The 19,483-nt window shown below is 38.1% G+C and overlaps 1 non-coding gene across 1 annotated transcript; it reads left to right on the forward strand.

Moving 5' to 3' along the window:
* The first annotated feature begins 7,032 nt into the window (after positions 1-7,032).
* LOC123853378 (U6 spliceosomal RNA) lies at positions 7,033-7,139 on the forward strand. Its single transcript, XR_006793136.1, has one exon. It is a non-coding gene; the product is annotated as a U6 spliceosomal RNA (small nuclear RNA).
* The last annotated feature ends 12,344 nt before the right edge of the window (positions 7,140-19,483 follow it).

Below are 19,483 nucleotides of genomic sequence, written 5' to 3' on the forward strand. Positions count from 1 at the left end.
GGTGGACAGAGTGATCACCTATACTAAATGCTTCCAATATATCAAATAAGATGAGGATTGAAAAATGACATGGAGGTCACAGTGACCTTGATACATTCAGGATAAGTAAAGTAGCAAGTGCAAAAGTCTGATTGAGTGGTTCAAGAGAGAGTTGGAGGAGATAAAATAGAGAAAATGAATACAAACAACTCTCTTGAGGAATTTCACTGTTAAGAGAAGGAAAGGAAAAGGACATTAGCTAGAGGGAAAAGTGAGGTCAAGAGATGATTTTGGTGGAGGAGAGAATGATGATGCAGGGAAGAGGAAAGAGAGTTTGCAGAGTATTGCCCTTGCCCTTGAGTGGTCCCATCCTAAGAGAAAATGGGACAAGTGAGGAAATTAGCCTATGCCAGGGGTAAGTATAATTCATCTATAAGAGAAAATAAATGGATATAGACACCTGCAGGTGGGTATATATAGTGGTGGGAGTTTGTGGAAGTTCTCTTCTGATTGCTTTTGTTTCTCAGTGCATTGGGCGCAAGCTCCTCAGCTTAGAGTGAGGACTGTGGAAGAAAGAATTGAGGGGTGGCCAGTGTGAAACAGTCAAGAAGAGCTGGAGATTGAGTACTTAGTAAAAGCCAGTATGATTTCCAGGCAGCATGATGGCCACATTTGATGTTAGTTATCACATACATTGAGCCCATTCAGCATAATTTTTTAGTTTTTCTCTAGCACGAGGGTAGGTGAGGAGCAGATGGAGAATTGAATGTAAGTAGGGTTGTGGTTTTTCCAAGAAGATAGAATGCAACAAGAGAAAGTCAAGGGAATTCAGCATGTATGTAAGTGAAAGAGTGATTATAATGATGTTATGGAAGGAATATAAATTGAATAAAGTGGTCAATGAGATCACAAAAAGAGTGAGAAGCAGTGAAATGGTGAGCGATCAATGGATTATAGGTTCTGACAAGAAAAGCAACACTGGAGTAGGGGAATTTGAAAGAGTGAAGGGGAAACATAAGAACTGGTGTAAGAGGGTGGTTGAAACTGGGATTAAGGATTATTATAGTTATTGGTAATGGCAGGCTCCACATGTCCCAGATGAAACTGTTATCCTCTTCCAATATTCCCTAACTTAGTAAATGAAACTGCAAGGGTGTTCCTCCACTGCATGCAATACATCACTACATCTTGTCTATGTGACCCTTGATAGAACTCCCAAAGCTGTCCATTTCTCTCCTCTTTCTTGCTACTCTCCCAATCCAAGCTACCTTCATCCCTTTCTAAGACAATTGCAACAGCCTTTTAACTGGTCTCCCCACAACTGCTCTGATCCCAGCTATAATCAGAGTCATCTTTTCAAAACAAATAAGGAATTATGTCCCCCATTAATTAAAACTTCAATGGCTTTCTATTGCTCTTAGGATGAGAGCCAAAATTTGCAACATGGCCCACTGTCTAGTCCCTGCCTTTTTCTCCAGCCCTACCTTGTACTGCTCTCCCCCTCCCTCTCTGTGTTCTAGACATGCTGGGATTTTTTGGATCTTCAAACATACCATACTTAGTCTAACAGAAAGTTGGCCTATTACCTTTGTGAAAGTCCCCCCTTCCCTCCCTTCCACCTGGTTAATACCTTCATGTACTTCAGATCTCACCTTAAATTCCTTTTCTTCAAGGATCACTTCTCTGACTCCACAGAGTAAGTTGGGTCCCTTGTCGTGTGCTCTCTCAGTGCTAATTTTCTTTCAGTATGCTTGCCCCGGTTTTCTTCAGTCATAGAGCATGAGCTCCAGAATAGCAACAGTTGTATCTGCTTTTATTCATTGTTGTATCCCTAGCACCTAGGACAATTCTGACACATAATTGGCAATCATAAATATTTTTTCATAAATAAATAATAGCATTATTGCATGTATGTGTCTAATGCTTTCTTTCTTCACAGCCATCTTACTATCATCTTAAGCCAACTGTCCTCATTAACTTTATCTCATGTGTCCTACAACCTGTTTTACTCAATTCAGTAACAATTTATTTAGTATGTACCATGTGCCAGCCATAAAAGACTCAGAAATTAACAGGAATAATCTTCATTTTTCATTTTTAAGTTCTATAAATCTAATATGGCAAACATATGTACACAAAAAACTAAAATCAATTCATTCAAGGGTTACTGAGTGCTTATTAAGTGCCAAGATTTGTTGGCTCTAGAAGTATAGCAGAGAACAAGCCCTTGTGAACCTTAAAATCTGGTGAGAATGTGCTGTTATTCTGGAAGTATGTAGTACCACTAGTTCTTCTTCTAGGGAGTAGGGACCACAGAGAGACAAAGTAAATGCTTACCACGCAGAGGATGAGACATGGAACCAGAAATGATACCATATCAGGTATCTCCTTATCGGGAGTTTTTATTTTCTCCTGAGCTTCCTGGAGCATGTTTAAGCATTAGGGTGACATCATTAGTTTGGTATTATAGAAAGACAACATTGGCAACATGAAGGATGAATTATAGTGATCACAATCAAGAGTGTTGTTTTGAGAATTATCCCAAAGTCTGAGGAAGAAATGATCAAGGTCCACAATAGGATAGTGGCAGGATATGTGGGATAGAATTTACTATTGAATTTGATGGCTACGAAGAGAGGGAAACTCAAAGATGAGAAGGTTTTTTCATTTGAATTGGAAGAGGAGTTATGGAAAATACTCTTAAATTCCCATTAAGCGTATTTCTTCTTACTTTTGAACACACAACCAGATTACATATCTCAGCCTCCCTTACAGCTAGGTGTGACTGAATTTTGGTCAAAGGAGTGAGTGGAGATGATGAGCACCACTTTCAGTCTTAATAAAAATCTCTCCTGGTCTTTCTTCCATTCTCTTCTCCTATCAGCTGTATGTCAGTGTGAGGATGATAAAAAGAAGAGCTTCTGTTAGCCTGGATTCCTGAAAGAAGAGCTCACATCCCTTTATCCATTGATTGGGGCTTTACATCAGTAAAAAATAAACATATTATGTTAAGCCACTAAGATTTGGGGATTTACCCAGAAGCTAGGGTTAACTTAACTAATACAATGGTGATGCCAAAATAGAGATTCAGGAGCAGAAGCTGATGCAGTGGTAGAGTTTAATTTAGGTCATATTTAGTTTGAGATTCTTTTGACACTTCCAAGCAGCTGGAAATAGTAGTTTAAGATCAGAAGAGAGCAAGAAGCAAAGATTTAAAATTCTGGGCTGCAAGTGACTGAAGCCTTGGTCCTAACTGATGTAACAGAAGGGGCATAGGGGCAGAAAAGATGAAGGTGTAGGATGGGGAATATCTGAATGTATAGGAATGCAGGGGGGAAAAAGAGGAATCAGAAAAGAACACCTTCTCAAAAAAATTTTTATGATTATTACTTTATACAATAAACCAAATAGTTGCTCTTAGAACACTGTCTTTCTAAGAATGACTTACCCTTGTTAAACTGATAGTCATATAAGCCATATTACTGCCTCTGCTATTAGAAGATTGAATTCAGTGAATTCCTTAATGTTCTGTTTCCTTCCCACACCGTAAGCTCTAAAATTCAATAAAACCATCCCTCCAGCCAAAATGCCAAAATTCATTTAAATATTGTAAAAGCTTCGAAACCAACAAGTGGCCCCTGATGAATTCTGACACATAATCTCTTTGGTCCTCAGACCTTGTCTATACTGTGTCATCAACTTTCTAATGTTTGATCCCTTTCAAAATGCTTTCGCATGTGTTATTCATTTGATGCCCCTAACAAATCCATAAGGTTGGATGCAGCTGAGGCTCCAGAGATGCTGACAAATGATCAAAGGGGACTGTTACCTTAGTACAGGACCCATGTCAAAACAAAGCCCATCCCAGGAAGCAGAATAACTGTCTCCCAAGGATATCTGTAAGAAAAATATACCCATTTAAAAATGCTGTTTCAGTGCTATAGGGGGTTGTCCATTCATCCAGCCCCTGCAGTTTGTAAGTCTCACAAGTCTTTTTAATGTGACATCAGGGGACATCTTGCTTCCTGACTCACAGTCTGAGTCACTGTCAATGATCCCCCCAAAGAGAGTGAGCAAGTGATGAAGGGTGCATCCTAGACAGCAGAAACAACCATTTATTTGATAGTTGCAGTGGCCTTTGTCATAATGGCTTTCAGTAGTTTCAAATATATTTTGATTAACTCCTCACCAGATAGGGGTTATGCATTTACTTGACTAAATGAAGTGGCTATTTTGAAATATTTCTGATTTAACTCGTCTTCTTTTTTTTAAGATTTTTTATTTATATATAGAGAGAGAGACAGAGAGAGCACAAGCATAAGGAGAGGGAGAGGGACAAGCAGACTCCCCACTGAGCGAGGAGTGCAGAGCCAAATGTGGGGCTTGACCCCAGGACCCTGAGACTATGACCTGAGCCGAAGTCAGACAATTGATCAATTGAGCCACCCAGGCACCCCTTAACTTGTCTTCTAATAGAAGTACAAGTCAAATAAAACCAACATTCAGATGAGTTCTCAGAAAGTCTCACTTTTGTTTAGACCATCTCTTCTAATATCTTCAAATATTATTCTAAAAAGACCAAATTTCTTTTTTTTTTTTAAAGTAGGCTCCATGTCCAGTGTGGAGCCCAGTGTTGGCCTTGAACTCATGACCCTGAGATCAAGACCTGAGATGAGATCAAGAGTCAGACACTTAACTGACTGAGCCACCCAAGTGCCACTAAAATGATCAAATTTCTACACAGATGATTCTATGTGTCAACTTGGCAAAACTATGGTGACTGTTATTTAGTCAAACACTAGTTTACTGTTGCTGTGAAGGTATTTTTTGATGTGGTTAACATTTAAAATCAGCTGACTTTAAGGTGAGCAGATTACCCTCCATTACATGGGTAGGCCTCATTCAATTGGTTGAAGATCTTAAGAGCAAAAGCCAAAGTTTGCCAAAGAAAGAATTCTGCCTCCAGACTACAACATAGAAATTCTGCCAGAGCTTTCAGCCTTTAGACTCACAACTACACCATCAACTCATACCTGAATCTTCAGCCCACCAGCTTGCCCCACAGATTTTGAACTTGCTAGTCCTGAAAATGGCAATTTTCTCACACACCCCTTTTAATAAATTTAACATCCTCTATTCAAACATTATCCCTGTCCAAAGTAGTCATGCAGTGTCATTCAATGTACTTTCTCTTAAGCCTTTTAAAACATATTGAGAAGGTGGTAGAACCACACAAAAAAGAAATTATTGTCCTTGTTCTCATTTGTTATGAGGAATGTTTTTTGGTAGGAAGCACTTGAAAGATACTTTTCTGTAAGAATATATCCACGATATATTAGTCAGGGTGCTCCAGAGAAACAGAACAAAATTTATGATCTCATTTAACCTTAATTACCTCCCATTAAATGCCTTAGCTTCAAATACAGCCACATTGAGGGGTTAGGGCTTCAACATATGAATTGGCAGGGACACAATTCAGTCCATAACACACTTTAAGAAAATAGAAAAAAAAAAGAGCAAATTAAACCCAAAACTAACAGAGGGAAAGAAATAATGAAGATTAAAGGAGAGATAAATGAAATCACAAATAGAACAAGAGAATCAATAAAACAAAATATTTGTTCCTAGGGGAAAAAAATCAACCAAATTGACAAACTTTAGCTAGACCAAGAAAGAAAGAAAAAGGAGAAGATGCAAATAGCTAGAATCAGAAATGAAAATAGGGACATTACAACCAATTCTACAGAAATTTAAAAAAATAAAAAGAATACTATAAATAATTGTCCACCAATAAACTAGATAACCTAGATGAAATGAACAAAGTCCTAGAAACATACAATTACCAAAACTGACTCAAGAGGAATAGAAAATCTGAATAGACCTTTAACAAGTAAAGAGATTAAATCAGTGATTAAAAAAAAAAGAAAGAAAGAAAAACCTCCTGACACGGAAAAGTCCAGGACCAAATGGCTTCACTTGTGAATTCTACCAAACATTTAAAAAGAATTAAAACCAATACTCCTCAAACTCTTCCAATAAAAAGCAGAAGGGAACATTCCCTAATTTATTCTATGAGGCCAATTTTACCCTATTACTGAAGACACTTCAAGAAATGTTCCCTATGAATATACATTAAAAAATCCTCAGAAAAAAAAATACTATCAAAGTCCAGCAGCATATTAAAAGAATTATATATCATGACCAAGTGCAATGTATCTCGGGAATGCATGAGTGATTCAGTATGTGAAAAGCAATGCTATATGAAGGGGAAAAAAACACATGATCATCTCAGTTGATGCAGAAAAGGCATATGACAAAATCCAACACTTTTTAATGATTATAAAAAAAACACTTAATACACTAGGAAAACAAGGAAACTTCCTTAAGCTGATAAAGGACACATACGGAAAACCCACAATGATCATCATATTTAATAGTGAAAGACTAAAGTTTTCACCCAAAAATCAGGGAAAGTAAGGATGCCTGCTTTCACCACTTCTTCAGCATTATACTGGAAGTTCTAGAGAGAGAAATAGGTAAGATAAAGAAATAAAAGCATACAAATTGAAAAGTAAAACTATCTGTATTTACAGATGCCATGATCCTATATATAGAAACTCTAAAGAATCCACAGAAAGACTATTACAACTTATCAATTAGCAATTGATTTCACAAAGTTGAAGGATACAAGAATCAGTTTTATTTCTACACACCAGCAATGAATAACCCAAAAAGAAAATTAAGAAAAAAATTCCATTTACAATCACATCCAAAACTATAAAATACCTAGAAATAAGTTTAATCAAGCCTGCAGTACACTAAAAACTGCTAAAAGAAGTGGAAGAAATCTAAATAAATGGAAAGCTACCCCTTGTTCTGGGCTCGAATAGTTAATATTTTTAAGATGATGACCCAAAGCAATCTACATATTCAATGCACTCTGTATCAAAATTCCAATGGCCACTTATGAAGAAATAAAAAAGCCAATAATCAAATTTACATGGAGTTTTAAGAGGCCACAAATAGCCAAAACAGCATTTAAAAAGAAATATAGTGCTTGCTTTGGCAGCACATATACTAAAATTGGAATGATACAGAGAAGATTAGCATGGCCCCTGTGCAAGGATGACTCGCAAACTCATGAAGTGTTCCATATTAAAATAAAATAAGTAAAAAGAAGAATAGAGTTGAAGAACTCACACAAATTGATTTCAAAAGTTACTACAAAGCTACAGTAATCAAAATAGTGTGATACTGGCATACTAACAGACATATAGATCAATAGAATAATATTGGGAGTCCAGAATTAAACTTATACATTTATGGCCAACTGATTTTCTACAAGCATGCGAACACCATTCAATATGAAAAGAATAGTCTCTTCAACAAATGATGCTGAGACAACTGGATATATACACACACAAAAATGAAGTTGGACTCCTACATCACAGGGGTCATCAAAATTAAAAACTTTTGTGCATCAAAGGACATCAGCAAGAAAGTGAATAAACAACCTACAGAATGGGAAAAAATATTTGCAAATCATATATCTGACAAAAAGCCTAGTATCTTCAATAGATGAAGAATTCTTACAACTCAACAACAAAAAGTCAATTGAAAAATGGGCAAAGATCTGAATAGAATCTGAATAGAATATGAATGATCTCTCCAAGGAAATATATAAATTGCCAATATTCACATACATGAGAAGATGCTCAACATCATTAGTCATTAGGTAAATGCAAATCAAAATCACAATCATGTACCACTTGAATATGTACTCACTAGGATAATTATACTTTATTCTTAATGAAAATAACAAGTGTTGGTGAAGGTATGGAGAAAGAACCCTTGTACATTGCTGATGGGAGTGTAAAATGGTTCAACCACTGTGGAAAATTGTTTGGCATTTCCTCAAAAAGTCAAACAGAGATTTACCATGGACCTAGCAATAATATGCAAAAGAATTGAAAATAGGTACTCAAACAAGTAAACATACACACAGGTTCAAAGCAGTACTATTCACAATAGCCAAAAGGTAGAAATAGTACAAATGTCCATCAACATAAGAATGGATAAACAAATTATGGAATATACTTAGAGTGGAATATTATTCAACCATAATAAGGAATGAAGTATTGATACATGCTACAATTTGTAAAACTTGAAAACAGATACTAAATGAAAGAAGCCAAATACAAAAGTCCGCATATTGTATGATTCCATTTATAGGAAATATTCAGAATAGGAAAATCCATACAGACAGAACACAAATTGGTAGTTACCAGGGGCAGGAGAAGGGAAAGATGGGGAACAACTGCTTAATGGGTACAGGGTTTCCTTTTGGAGTGATGAAAGTGCACAGCATCACTAATGTACTAAATGGCATTAAATTGTTCATTTTAAAATGGTTAATCTTGTCATATGTGAATTTTACCATAATTTTTTAAAATTATGCATAAAAAGAGAGAGATCCTTGAAATAATACCCCTTATGTAGATTATTGCCTTCCAGGAGGATTGTTTAAATGCTCAATTCCTGAAGTTTTATAATTTCTCCTCAGAGGACTTTAAAATAAGGTAATAATGCTATTTAATAGTCTTGAGTCCTTACTATGTATCAAGCATTATGTCAAAAAGTTATACATACAATACTTCCTTTAAACTTAATTATAGCCAAAATTGCCTTCAATTTAAAGAAGAAAAACTGAGGTATGGAGAGGTTAAACTGCCCAAAGTCACACAGACAGGAGGTAAATGGACCTCAGATGAGTATTCAGCTATTAACTATTCTTTAACAACAGAATTAAAGAAATATTTATTCAAATTCAAAACGTGTTTATTGAGAAGCTGTTAAATTGTGTTTTATTCAGTGTGGTTCACATAGCATTGATGGTACAAAAGATATCTGAAGCATATATGGATAAACATTTTAACAGATAGATTCCTTAAACTGCATTAAAATAAATGTATTAGATATCAAAACTATAACATCACAGATAGTACTAATTGACATAACACTAAAGTAAATAAATTTGAAAAGCTAATTTCATAAAGAAAACTATTAAAAATAATACCTAGCATTTATTGAACATGTATTATTTGCTAGGCACTGTTTTAAGGACTTTAGGCATATTAATGCATATATTCATGTATTTAATCAATTATTAATACAGTACTTGCATGTAAAAAATTATGATGGATCTATTCATTTATTGAAGGGTAGAAAATACTGGTATAATTAAAAGAAATAGCTTCTGTAGTTAGACCTGAATTTAACTCTGGGCTCTACCATTTAACAACTGTGACATGGCCAGGAAATGAAAAATTTTTAACTGATATACCTGTACATCGAAAGACATCAGACTATCAAAATAGACTTACTTTAAAAATAAATAAACTTCGGAGCGCCTGGGTGGCTCAGTTGCTTGGGCGACTGCCTTCGGCTCAGGTCATGATCCTGGAGTGCCTGGATCGAGTCCCGCATCGGGCTCCCTGCTCAGCGGGGAGTCTGCGTCTCCCTCTGACCCTCCCCACTCTCATGTGCTCTCTCTCATTCTCTCTCTCTCAAATAAATAAATAAAATCTTTAAAAAAATAAAATAAAATAAATAAATAAATAAATAAATAAACTTCTAGAAATAAAAATACAATTAAATCCCTGATGAACACAGATGTAAGAATCCTCGACAAAATATTAGCAAACCAAAATCAACAATACATTAAATACATCAAGTGAATTCAAGAATACACATGATAATTCACCATGATCAAGTAGGATTTATTCCAGGAATGCAAAAGTGTATCAATATTTGCAAATCTATCAATGTGATACATCACATTAACAAGAGGAAGGATAGAAACCATAAATAATCAATAAATGCAGAAAAATTATATGACAAATACAACATCCGTTCATAATAAAAACACTCAGCAAAGTGGATTTAGAGGAAACATACCTCAACATAATAAAGCCTACATATAAAAACCCACAGCTAACAACATATTCAATGGTAGAAGACTGAAAGATTTTCCTCTCAGGTCAGGAAAAAGACAAGGATGTCCACTCTCATCACTTTTATCCAACAAAATACTAGAAGTCCTAGCTGCAGCAATCAGGCAAGAAAAAGAAATAAAAGTCCTCCAAATTGGTAAGGAAGAACTAAAACTGTCACCATGTCCAGATAACATGATAGATACTATACACAGAAAACCCTAAAGACTCCACCAAAAAACTAGTAGGCTAATGCATAAATTTGGTAAAGTTGCGGTATACAAAATGAATATATAGAAATCTATTGCATTTCTGCACATAAATAACAAAGTAGCAGAAAAAGAAATTAAAACAATCCATTTACAATTGCACCAAAAATAAATAAACGTCTAAGAATAAATTTAACCGAGGAGGTGAAAAACCTATACTCTGATAACAAAAGGCACTGATGAAAGAAACTGAAGAAGACAACAGAAACAAATGGAAAGATCTACCATGCTCACGGATTGGAAGAACTGATATTGTTAAAATGTCCATACTACCCAAAGCAATCTACAGATTCAATGCAATCCCTATCAAAACACCAATAGCATTTTTCAGAGAACTAGAAAAAGAATCTGGAAATTTGTATGAAACTACAAAAGACCTTGAAAGCTAAAGCAATCCTGAGAAACAAGAACAAACCTGGAGGCATCACAATCCCAGATTTCAAGATATACTACAAACCTGTAGAAATCAAAACAGTATAGTATGGGCACAAAAATAAGACACATAGATCAGTGGGACAGAATAGAGAGTCCAGGAATAAACCCACATACATATGATGAATTAATCTATGACAAAGGAAGAATACACAATGGGGAGAAAACAGTCTCTTCAACAAATGGTGCTGGGAAAACTGGACAGCAACATGCAAAAGAATGAAACTGGACCACTTTCTTACACCATACACAAAAATAAACTCAAAATGGCTTAAAGACCTAAATGTGAGACCTGAAACCATAAAACTCCTAAATGAAAACATAAGCAGCAACTCTTGGACATTGGCCTTAACAACATATTTATGGATCTGTCCCTCAGGCAAGGGAAATAAAAGCAAAAATAAACAATTAGGACTACACCAAAATAAAAAACCTTTGCAGAGCAAAGGAAACAATCAACAAAACAAAAGGCAACCTACAGAATGGGAGAAGATATTTGCAAATCATTCATCTGATAAGGGTTAATATCCAAATATATGAAGAACTCACACAACCTAATATCAAAAAGAAACAAACAATCTGATTTTAAAATGGGCAGAGAACTTGAATAAGCATTTTTTGAAGGAAGGCATCCAGGTGGCCAGCAGGCACTTGAAAAGATGCTCAACTAATCACTAATCATCAGGGAAGTATAAATCAAAACAGCAATAAGATATCACCTATTATCTTTTAGATTGGCTATTATCAAAAACAAAAAATAACAAATGTTGGTGAGGATGTGGAGAAAAACTATTGATCACTGTTGGTAGGAATGTAAATTGTGCAGCCACTATGAAAAAAACATGGAGATTCCTTACAAAATTAAAAATAGAACTACCAGACAATGTAGCTATTCCACTTCTGTGTATTTATCTAAAGTAAATGAAAACAACAATTTGAAGAGATAGTGCACCCCTATGTCCACTGCAGCACCAAGATATGGAAGCAACCTAAGTGTCCATCCGTAGATGAATCCATAGATACATAGATATATAGATATATATATACACAATGAAGTATTAGTCATAAAAAAGAATGATATCTTGCTGTTTGTGATGACCTGGATGGACTCAGAGGGCATTATGCTAAGTGAATAAGTAATAAAGAGAAAGATAAATACCATATGATTTCACTCATATATGGACTCTAAAAAAAGAAAACAAAACAGAAACAGACTCATAAATACAGGATGTAAACTGTTGGTTACCACAGTGGGGAGGGTTTAAGGGTTGGGTGAAATAGGTAAAGGGGATTAAGAGACACAAACTTCCAGTTATAAAAGAAATACGCTTGGGGATGTAATATACAGCATAGAGAATATAGACCATAATATTATAATAACTTTAGATGGTGATAGATGGTAACTAGACTTATGGGGATCATTTCATAATGTATAAAAATATCGAATCACTGTGATGTACACCTGAAACTAATAGGACATTGTTGTCAGTTACACTTAAAAAGAAAGGAAGACAGGCAGGAAGGAAATCCTCCCCCAAATGGCTAAAATGCATAAATAAGCATGGCACACAATAAGAAATGTAAATGGTCAAAAAACATGTGAAAAGCTGCTCAAACATATTTTTAAAATAAAGACAATGCAAATTAAAAGAACCAGTTAGACATAATTTTACTCCTACTAGCGTGGCGAAGAGATCAGAAAATACCAAGTGTTGTTGAAAGTATAACTGACACAAGCATTTTAGAAAACAATGTAGCATTATCATGTAATGTTTAACATGCGCTCTGATGTAGCAATTCTAATCCTAAACCTAAATGTAACCCTAAAGCAATTCTTAACATGTGGGCCAGAAGATACATACAAGAATAATAATGTATCATTTAAAATAGCAAACAGCCAGAGACAATTCAAATATCCAGTATCAGGAAAATGCACACATGAACCATGGTATATTATGTAGCAATAAAAAGAAACAAATTAATGCTGCATGAATGACACAATTTGAAGCAATTTTAGAAACATAATTTTCAGTAAGTGAAGCAAGCTGCAGAAATCTAAAGCAGTCTGATACTATTTTTAAAAAGCTGAGAAATAAGCAATACTCAGTGCCGGAGTCCAGCTCCAGCCGGGGTGGGTCTCTTGTAGGAAAGGACGGCGTCGGCGAATGAGGAGACACAGACACAGGGTCAGGTTGCAAGCATCTCCTCCTGACAGCCTCGAGGAACTTTATTTATATGTTAGGATTTTTTTGTTTTTCCATACTTTCGTAACATGTGATTATGGTTTTTTTACAACTTATCGAGATAATCTTAGATCATTTTCTGGATTACAGACATAGCCTTCTTTCATTTTTCCTTTGTAATGATTAACATGACCTTTATTGATTTCCGCTTACTGACTTTCGCTAAAACTAAAAAACAATACGCTAAGAGAAAGGTGCTAGACAGAGCGAGACCGTCTTGTTATTTTGTTCTGTAGCGCAGGAAATATAGTGAACTGTGGAACAGCCTAAGCTGTTCCTTTCTTAGAATCTTGCCGCGTCTGAGGCGCCTGGGGGGCCTCGTGGAATTAGTTTCATTATGATTGCTTAGATAGGCGTAACTAAGATGAGTAGTCACTTTATCATGAAACCCCGGAAATATTCCCACAATTACAAAGATTGCCATAAACAAAATGAAAGAGAATAGCAGGAGCCAGCTGTGGAGTCTCCTGTTTTCAGGATCGTCCCCCATGCTTGGACCTTGTCAAACAGCATGAGTAGCTTGGCTCACATCAACTAAGCAAATAGATCTATAGGTATTGAGAGAGAAATCTAAAACTCTGTTTCTAAAAGTCAGAGGGTGGTTAACAACCTTCAGGATACTGGTTAACTCAGGAAAGATAGGCTAGGGGGATACCACACAGTAAATTCCACAATCTAAGTCTTAATCTTAAGTCATTGATTCAAGAATGTTTGCTTTATTATAGGCTTCATAACTTAAATATATACATTACATATTTATAAAGCATCTCTCTCTCAAATAAATAAATAAAATCTTAAAAAAAAAAAAAAGAACTGCTTCCTTGTAGCTGCCAGGCTTTCACGTGAAGAACCGGGACCGTGCAACACTCTCAATAAACATTGTGACGACAGTATTTGCGGAATGGGCGGGGGACGCCACAGCCCCCTCGGCCAGCGCTCCGCTGCCAGGCAGGCCGCTTTCCCTTTAAGGACCCGCGCGCCCATCCCGCGGAGGGCGCCGCCGCCGTCCGCGCGCTGCCACGAGCGCAGATTCCTCCGCCGAGCCCCCCGCCCGTCTGCCCCGGATTTCCTTCTCTAGCTCCCGCCAGCCCGCTTCAGGGCTCCCGGCTCGCACTTTCCCGGCCACTAGTCCCGGGCGAGACTGTCCCCCGGCTACCGGGCCTAGGCCCGGCCTGGCCCGCGGACCCGCCCCGTGGCGACCCGCCCCCGAGGCCGACACGCACTTCCGGCACCGCGGCCGCTAGGACGGACCCCGGCGGGCGGTCGGGGGCGCCCTGGCTGTCGGGCTGCGGGACCTCCTGACGCAGAATCACGCCCTCCGCGGGGAGAACAAGGAGCTCACGCAGCTGGTGCGGTGGCGGCCGGGCGAGAAGGCCAACCTGCGGGCCCGGGTGTGTCCGCCGCCGGCTTCCCTCACCACCACCCACCCCCGCCGAACGTTTAATGGACTCCGCCCGACTTCCCGACTTTTTGATCCAGGCAGCCTCTTAAATAGGGTTCTTAGAGGCCAGGTTCTCCAACGACAACCTAAAGGTGGCATTTTTAGTTAGCCGCCTCACTGGGACGGCCGAGGAGTGGGTAGTCCCCTACATCGAGAGGGGACCCCCCAAAAGGCATCTAATGACAGAACCAAAATGGAGGCCCATCCTGGCTCAATTTCGAGGGCTTCGTGGACCCGCTGAAGCGGGAGTTTGGCTGGAACGGGTAGAAAACAAGCCGGTAGGGACCCCTCATTTGGGGAGGGACGGCTGTGAGCCACTGCACTTGGCTTTAATCCAGAAAGAGCTCCCCGTCGCTTCTCGGCCTCTGGGCTAAGATCAAGTGCAGAAAGAGCTCTCCAGTTCCCTGCTGCTGGGCCCCGACCCCTGCTTGGAAGCTTGGCCGCCGCCCGTTCTTGCCAACCCACTGCCCTTGTACCCTGTCCAGCAGCCCAGCCGCCGGCAGGGACCTGTGAGAAACTGAACCGACCATCCAGAATCACGCCCCTGCCACCTCTTAAGACTGCTGCCCACTGCCTTCGAAAGGCAGGACCAACCTAGGAGGTGCCTGAGTTCGTCACACCCCGGCGGAAACGGATTTGGGTAGCTCGGGCCAGGAGACCGCTTCTAGAGTTAGTGTGCGGGCCAGCCAAATTGATGTTTCTCCCCCAGGAACCAGCTTTCTGTACTGGTTCCATCCTTAATTTTCTGTTCTGAAACCATAGGTCTCAAAGATTTTGCCTTTTGGGCAGAGGCACTGCACCATTACATGGAAAACGTATTTACTTTTAAGACCTTAAATATGTATCTTGCATTACTATATGCCCAGTACTAGGTGTTAGAGAAACAGATGCATAAGACAAAACATGACCTCAGGAGCACGGTTTTGTTCTGAGAAAAAATTTTAAGTGCATATTCTGATGTCTGGTAAAACATGCTTTTGTGTGTAAAGAATGCATACTGGATTCTTGTTTTAAGGCCTTTTAAACTTTTTACCCCGTAGTTTATTTAAAACTATTTTTAACACATGCAGCTTACAAAGGAGACAGAACCCAGCTTGAGCAGTTTGTAGTTTTGTTACTGATTTTGTGAAGGTGGTGTTTTTAAAGATGCATATAACTTGTGGCCAAACCTCTAACTATATTTTTGCAAAATGTGATTAAAAGACAGGTTATAACAATTATCTTATCATTGCCAGTTAGCATTATAGGAGTTTGTAAGGAAACTGGGCCCCTCAACATCTCTTATGTACTACACTTCTGCAGCACACATGTTCTAACAAAAAAAAAAAAAACGAATCTTGGACATATTGACCAATAGTTTAAAGCAGTGGTTTTCCCACAGAAAAAAAATTATAAGATACGGCACCAAAAATTTTTTTCAACAAACCTCACAAGCGCATATTGGACAGGATACAAAAACTCCCTAATGAGCATCAACATTTAACATTTAATAAGTCAAGGACAGCTAAAGATGCATATAACTTGTGGCCAAACCTCTAACTATATTTTTGCAAAATGTGATTAAAAGACAGGTTATAACAGGTTATAACAATTATCATCACCCTTTTTTTGAGGATCATTGAGATCTCCACTAAAAGAAAAATAAGAGAAGTACATGAGGCTTGCTTACAGTTACATGGAGAGATAGGAGAGGGGAGAGAGGGCCACAGATCAGTGGCTTCCACATCAGATTTTTCCACCCCCGAAATCAGATTGTAACAGATCAGTTCATGATCAGTGATGATCAGTTCATCATTTTCTTTAGACTTCTGCTGAGTGGTCTGCAGGGAATGGTTTCACATCTGGCCCCTTAACCAATCTCACCTAGAAGGCCAATAGGCCACTGAGGCCCTCCTGACCTGGTCAATTTCCTTATCTGCTAGATTGAGATGCTCTTCTGTGTGGGCCTTTAATGCTTGGTATCTTTGGCCTTCCATTTCAATTCATAATATGTAGCCCTCAATATGCTTCTTCATTTTGGGGATAGTCTTCAATCACCTTCTGCTTTTCAAATCTCTTGAAGAGTCAGAGAAAGATGTGTTCATAGAGTTCGTGTCTATAATAAGTTGATCTTTTTCTTTCAGACCTAGATTTCAGCTTTGGCAAGTTCCTTCTGTTTCAGCTTCCTCACCTGGGGTACAGTCCTTAAAAATCCATCCAGAATTTTCCCCATCTCCAGGCATTTCATGTGGAGCTCCTCGTATTGCTTTTTAATGCCAGATTTTCCATTTACCTGGCTTTAACTGCCATGTCCAGGTCCTTCTAGCTAAACTGCAGTACATCTATGATGGGATCAACAGACAGAGGCAGCTCCATGGCCCAAGGACATACAGGGGGAGAGTCTATCACAGACATATCCAGAGCTCCTAAGAAATCAAATGCCACCAGCCTCACTTTAGATGGAGTTCCTCGGGAAGGCTTGGCATAATAAATGTTGTCTGTCCCAGTGGCCACAGAAATTAATTTACTAGGGCTGTCTTTCAGGAGTGGGTCAAATTTGAGGTATAAAAGACTGTTCTCAGAGATTAAATGTATGCTTACTGTGATGAGTACTGAGTAATGTATAGAATTGTTGAATCACTGTACATCTGAAACTAATATATACTACGTTAATTATACTGGAATTAAATAATAAAAAATATAAATAAAAAGTAAAAGAAAAGTGACTACCAAACAGAAGCCATGGTAAACAATCTCCAATAAAAACACATGACATGAGGAAAAAGAAAAAAAAAGACCATTCTCAAAATGGACTCCTTAAATGAACACATTTCAAACTGCTCCAAACACTGCTCCAAACAATTCACCTCCATCCCTGTGCTAGAACTTCAGCTAGGTCTCTGAAGCTCCCTTTTTCCCTTCCCCACCCCCAGACAAAATGTACTTATTCAGTACTTAGGAGGAATTTAGACATACAAGGAACTTCATATACAACACTGAAAGGGAGATTTTTACACATGAGTTAGAAGTGCAGGAAATTGGCCTATGGATACATGATTAGTAAGCAAGGGGGTCAGACTTGTTCTAATCCCACTAAACCACGTGCATCGCAAGTGTTAATGTTCTGCCCATCATTTCTTACTCTTAAGGGAGAGAACTAAATTTCAGTTATGGCCATAAATCACAGTTTATACATCTCATATATTTTACATAAATAACTCTGAGTGCTGCCCTAAATAGCAATTCATGAGACTTCCAAAGTTGTCCTATTTGACCCTTCAGAACCACAGCACTTTGCCTAAAGTACAAGCATTTTTACAATCCTGACTACCTTCAACAGGAGAAGCAAAGAGGCAATCTGTTTTCATTTCATCCATTGGCCCCTCTCTGAAACCTCTCAGAGAGTGAACTTATTGTCCAATATCCACTGCCACTTAAGAGTTAATAATAGGAGATTAGCTTTAGAAGATACTTAATATGATGACTTACCACAAATACACAGCATCAACAAAGCAGTAACATTCAATTGGAGAATTTAAAAGATGTTTTGTTATAAATCATGTAATTATTGGCTTGAAAATCCACTGCGATGTTCTAAAGTTCTCTGAGTAGCAGCAAACTACAAAAAGCTCTTAAAAAAATCTTCACTTAATACATATAGAAGTCTTTGTCCTGCTCTTCACACTACAGATTTATATATCAGAATGCACATTTGACACCAATGAACTTAAATTTAGAGGGGTAGAGTTTAAGACTATAACAAGATAACAGGTCTGCACATTGCTTTATCATAAACCAACTAATTAGCTTTCAACTGTATTATATGCTCAGTAGTGTTAAGACCCCCCAAAAGGCATCTAATGACAGAACTAAAATTATCTTGCCTTTAAGAATTATGATTTTTTCCTAGAACTGTATTCATTAATTCAACAAAAATTAATTCAGCACCAGCAATATGCAAAACACTGTTCTTGACCTTGCTAATTCTCCAGAACACAAAGCTAAGAGTCTTTACCTTCTTATAGTTAACAGTCTATTTGCAGGTCTTTCAAATAAAGAAACGGGTGCAAATTCTGAGCATGCACAAGTAATGTAACTATGTGTCCTCAGGCCCAAATTCACTGACAGCTACAGTGAACAGTTTCCAGCGTAAACCTTCCTTCCAACCTTCACCTTCCAACCACAGGCTTTCCTCATCTGTGTTCATGAGAGTGAAACCCTCCTCTTTGAGTCCATGTCAGGTTCTGGCCCATGTGGAGGAAGGTGGGCAGAGCTCACTGCCCAGACTGCTTATGTGAGCGGATGCACCCCCAACAATCCACAGTTCCTCCCTCACCTGCTGCTTCGGAGACCCTCCCCACTGATAGTGTGCTTTTTATCCTCAAGTGATTCCAAGTTTACTTCCAAAATTGAGGAATACTGATAAAAGGGAGATTTGCCCCACCCCCGCCCCCTCATAGAGAGCCAGGTGAACTTAAGAAGGGGTCCATGTGAAAAAAAAATGCACAATTGTTTAGTTTCTCTTGAGTTTGGCTTCTATAGCTTTACTATTTTGGGCATTTTGTGAGTTGCCAGAAAATCAGGCAACTCTTATATTAAATTAGAGAATGCGCTCTAGAGCCAAATGAGCATAATTATTTTTGGTAATGCTTTTGCTTTTATTTCCCTCTCTTATGCAAGTTGTTAAGATCTGACTATCTTAGCTAAAGTTAGGTTCATTTAATAGCTTTATTTCAGACATCTTAATTTCCTGCCAATTAATTGAAGGTAATTCACTAGCAGAGCAGGTAATGCAAACTGCAGATAATTATTAATTCAAGTAAAATAAAATCCTTCATCTTCCCTAGACCCTTTTCAAATGGTCTGCTGTCAGCAGTCCTCCACGGTGATTCTCACACGTGAGGGAGCATCAGCATCACCTGAGGAGATGATTAAAAACCACAGATTGCTGGGTCTGATCTCCAGTTTCTGATTGAGTAGGCATGGGTTGGCATCGGAGAACTTGCATTTCCAATTAGAGTTCTTAGGTGATGCTGATGCCGTTGGTGTAAGGATAAAACAAATTAGATGTAAGAAAAATACTTAATTCTCTGTGGTGCAAAGAAAAAAGAAAGCATTTACTTGAGAAAATCTGTCATTGTACATTCT

Source organism: Mirounga angustirostris, unplaced genomic scaffold, assembly GCF_029215605.1.
Source record: "Mirounga angustirostris isolate CCGP_5_RB_7025 unplaced genomic scaffold, mMirAng1.0.hap1 SCAF_14, whole genome shotgun sequence".
In the NCBI taxonomy this organism is placed as follows: domain Eukaryota; kingdom Metazoa; phylum Chordata; class Mammalia; order Carnivora; family Phocidae; genus Mirounga; species Mirounga angustirostris.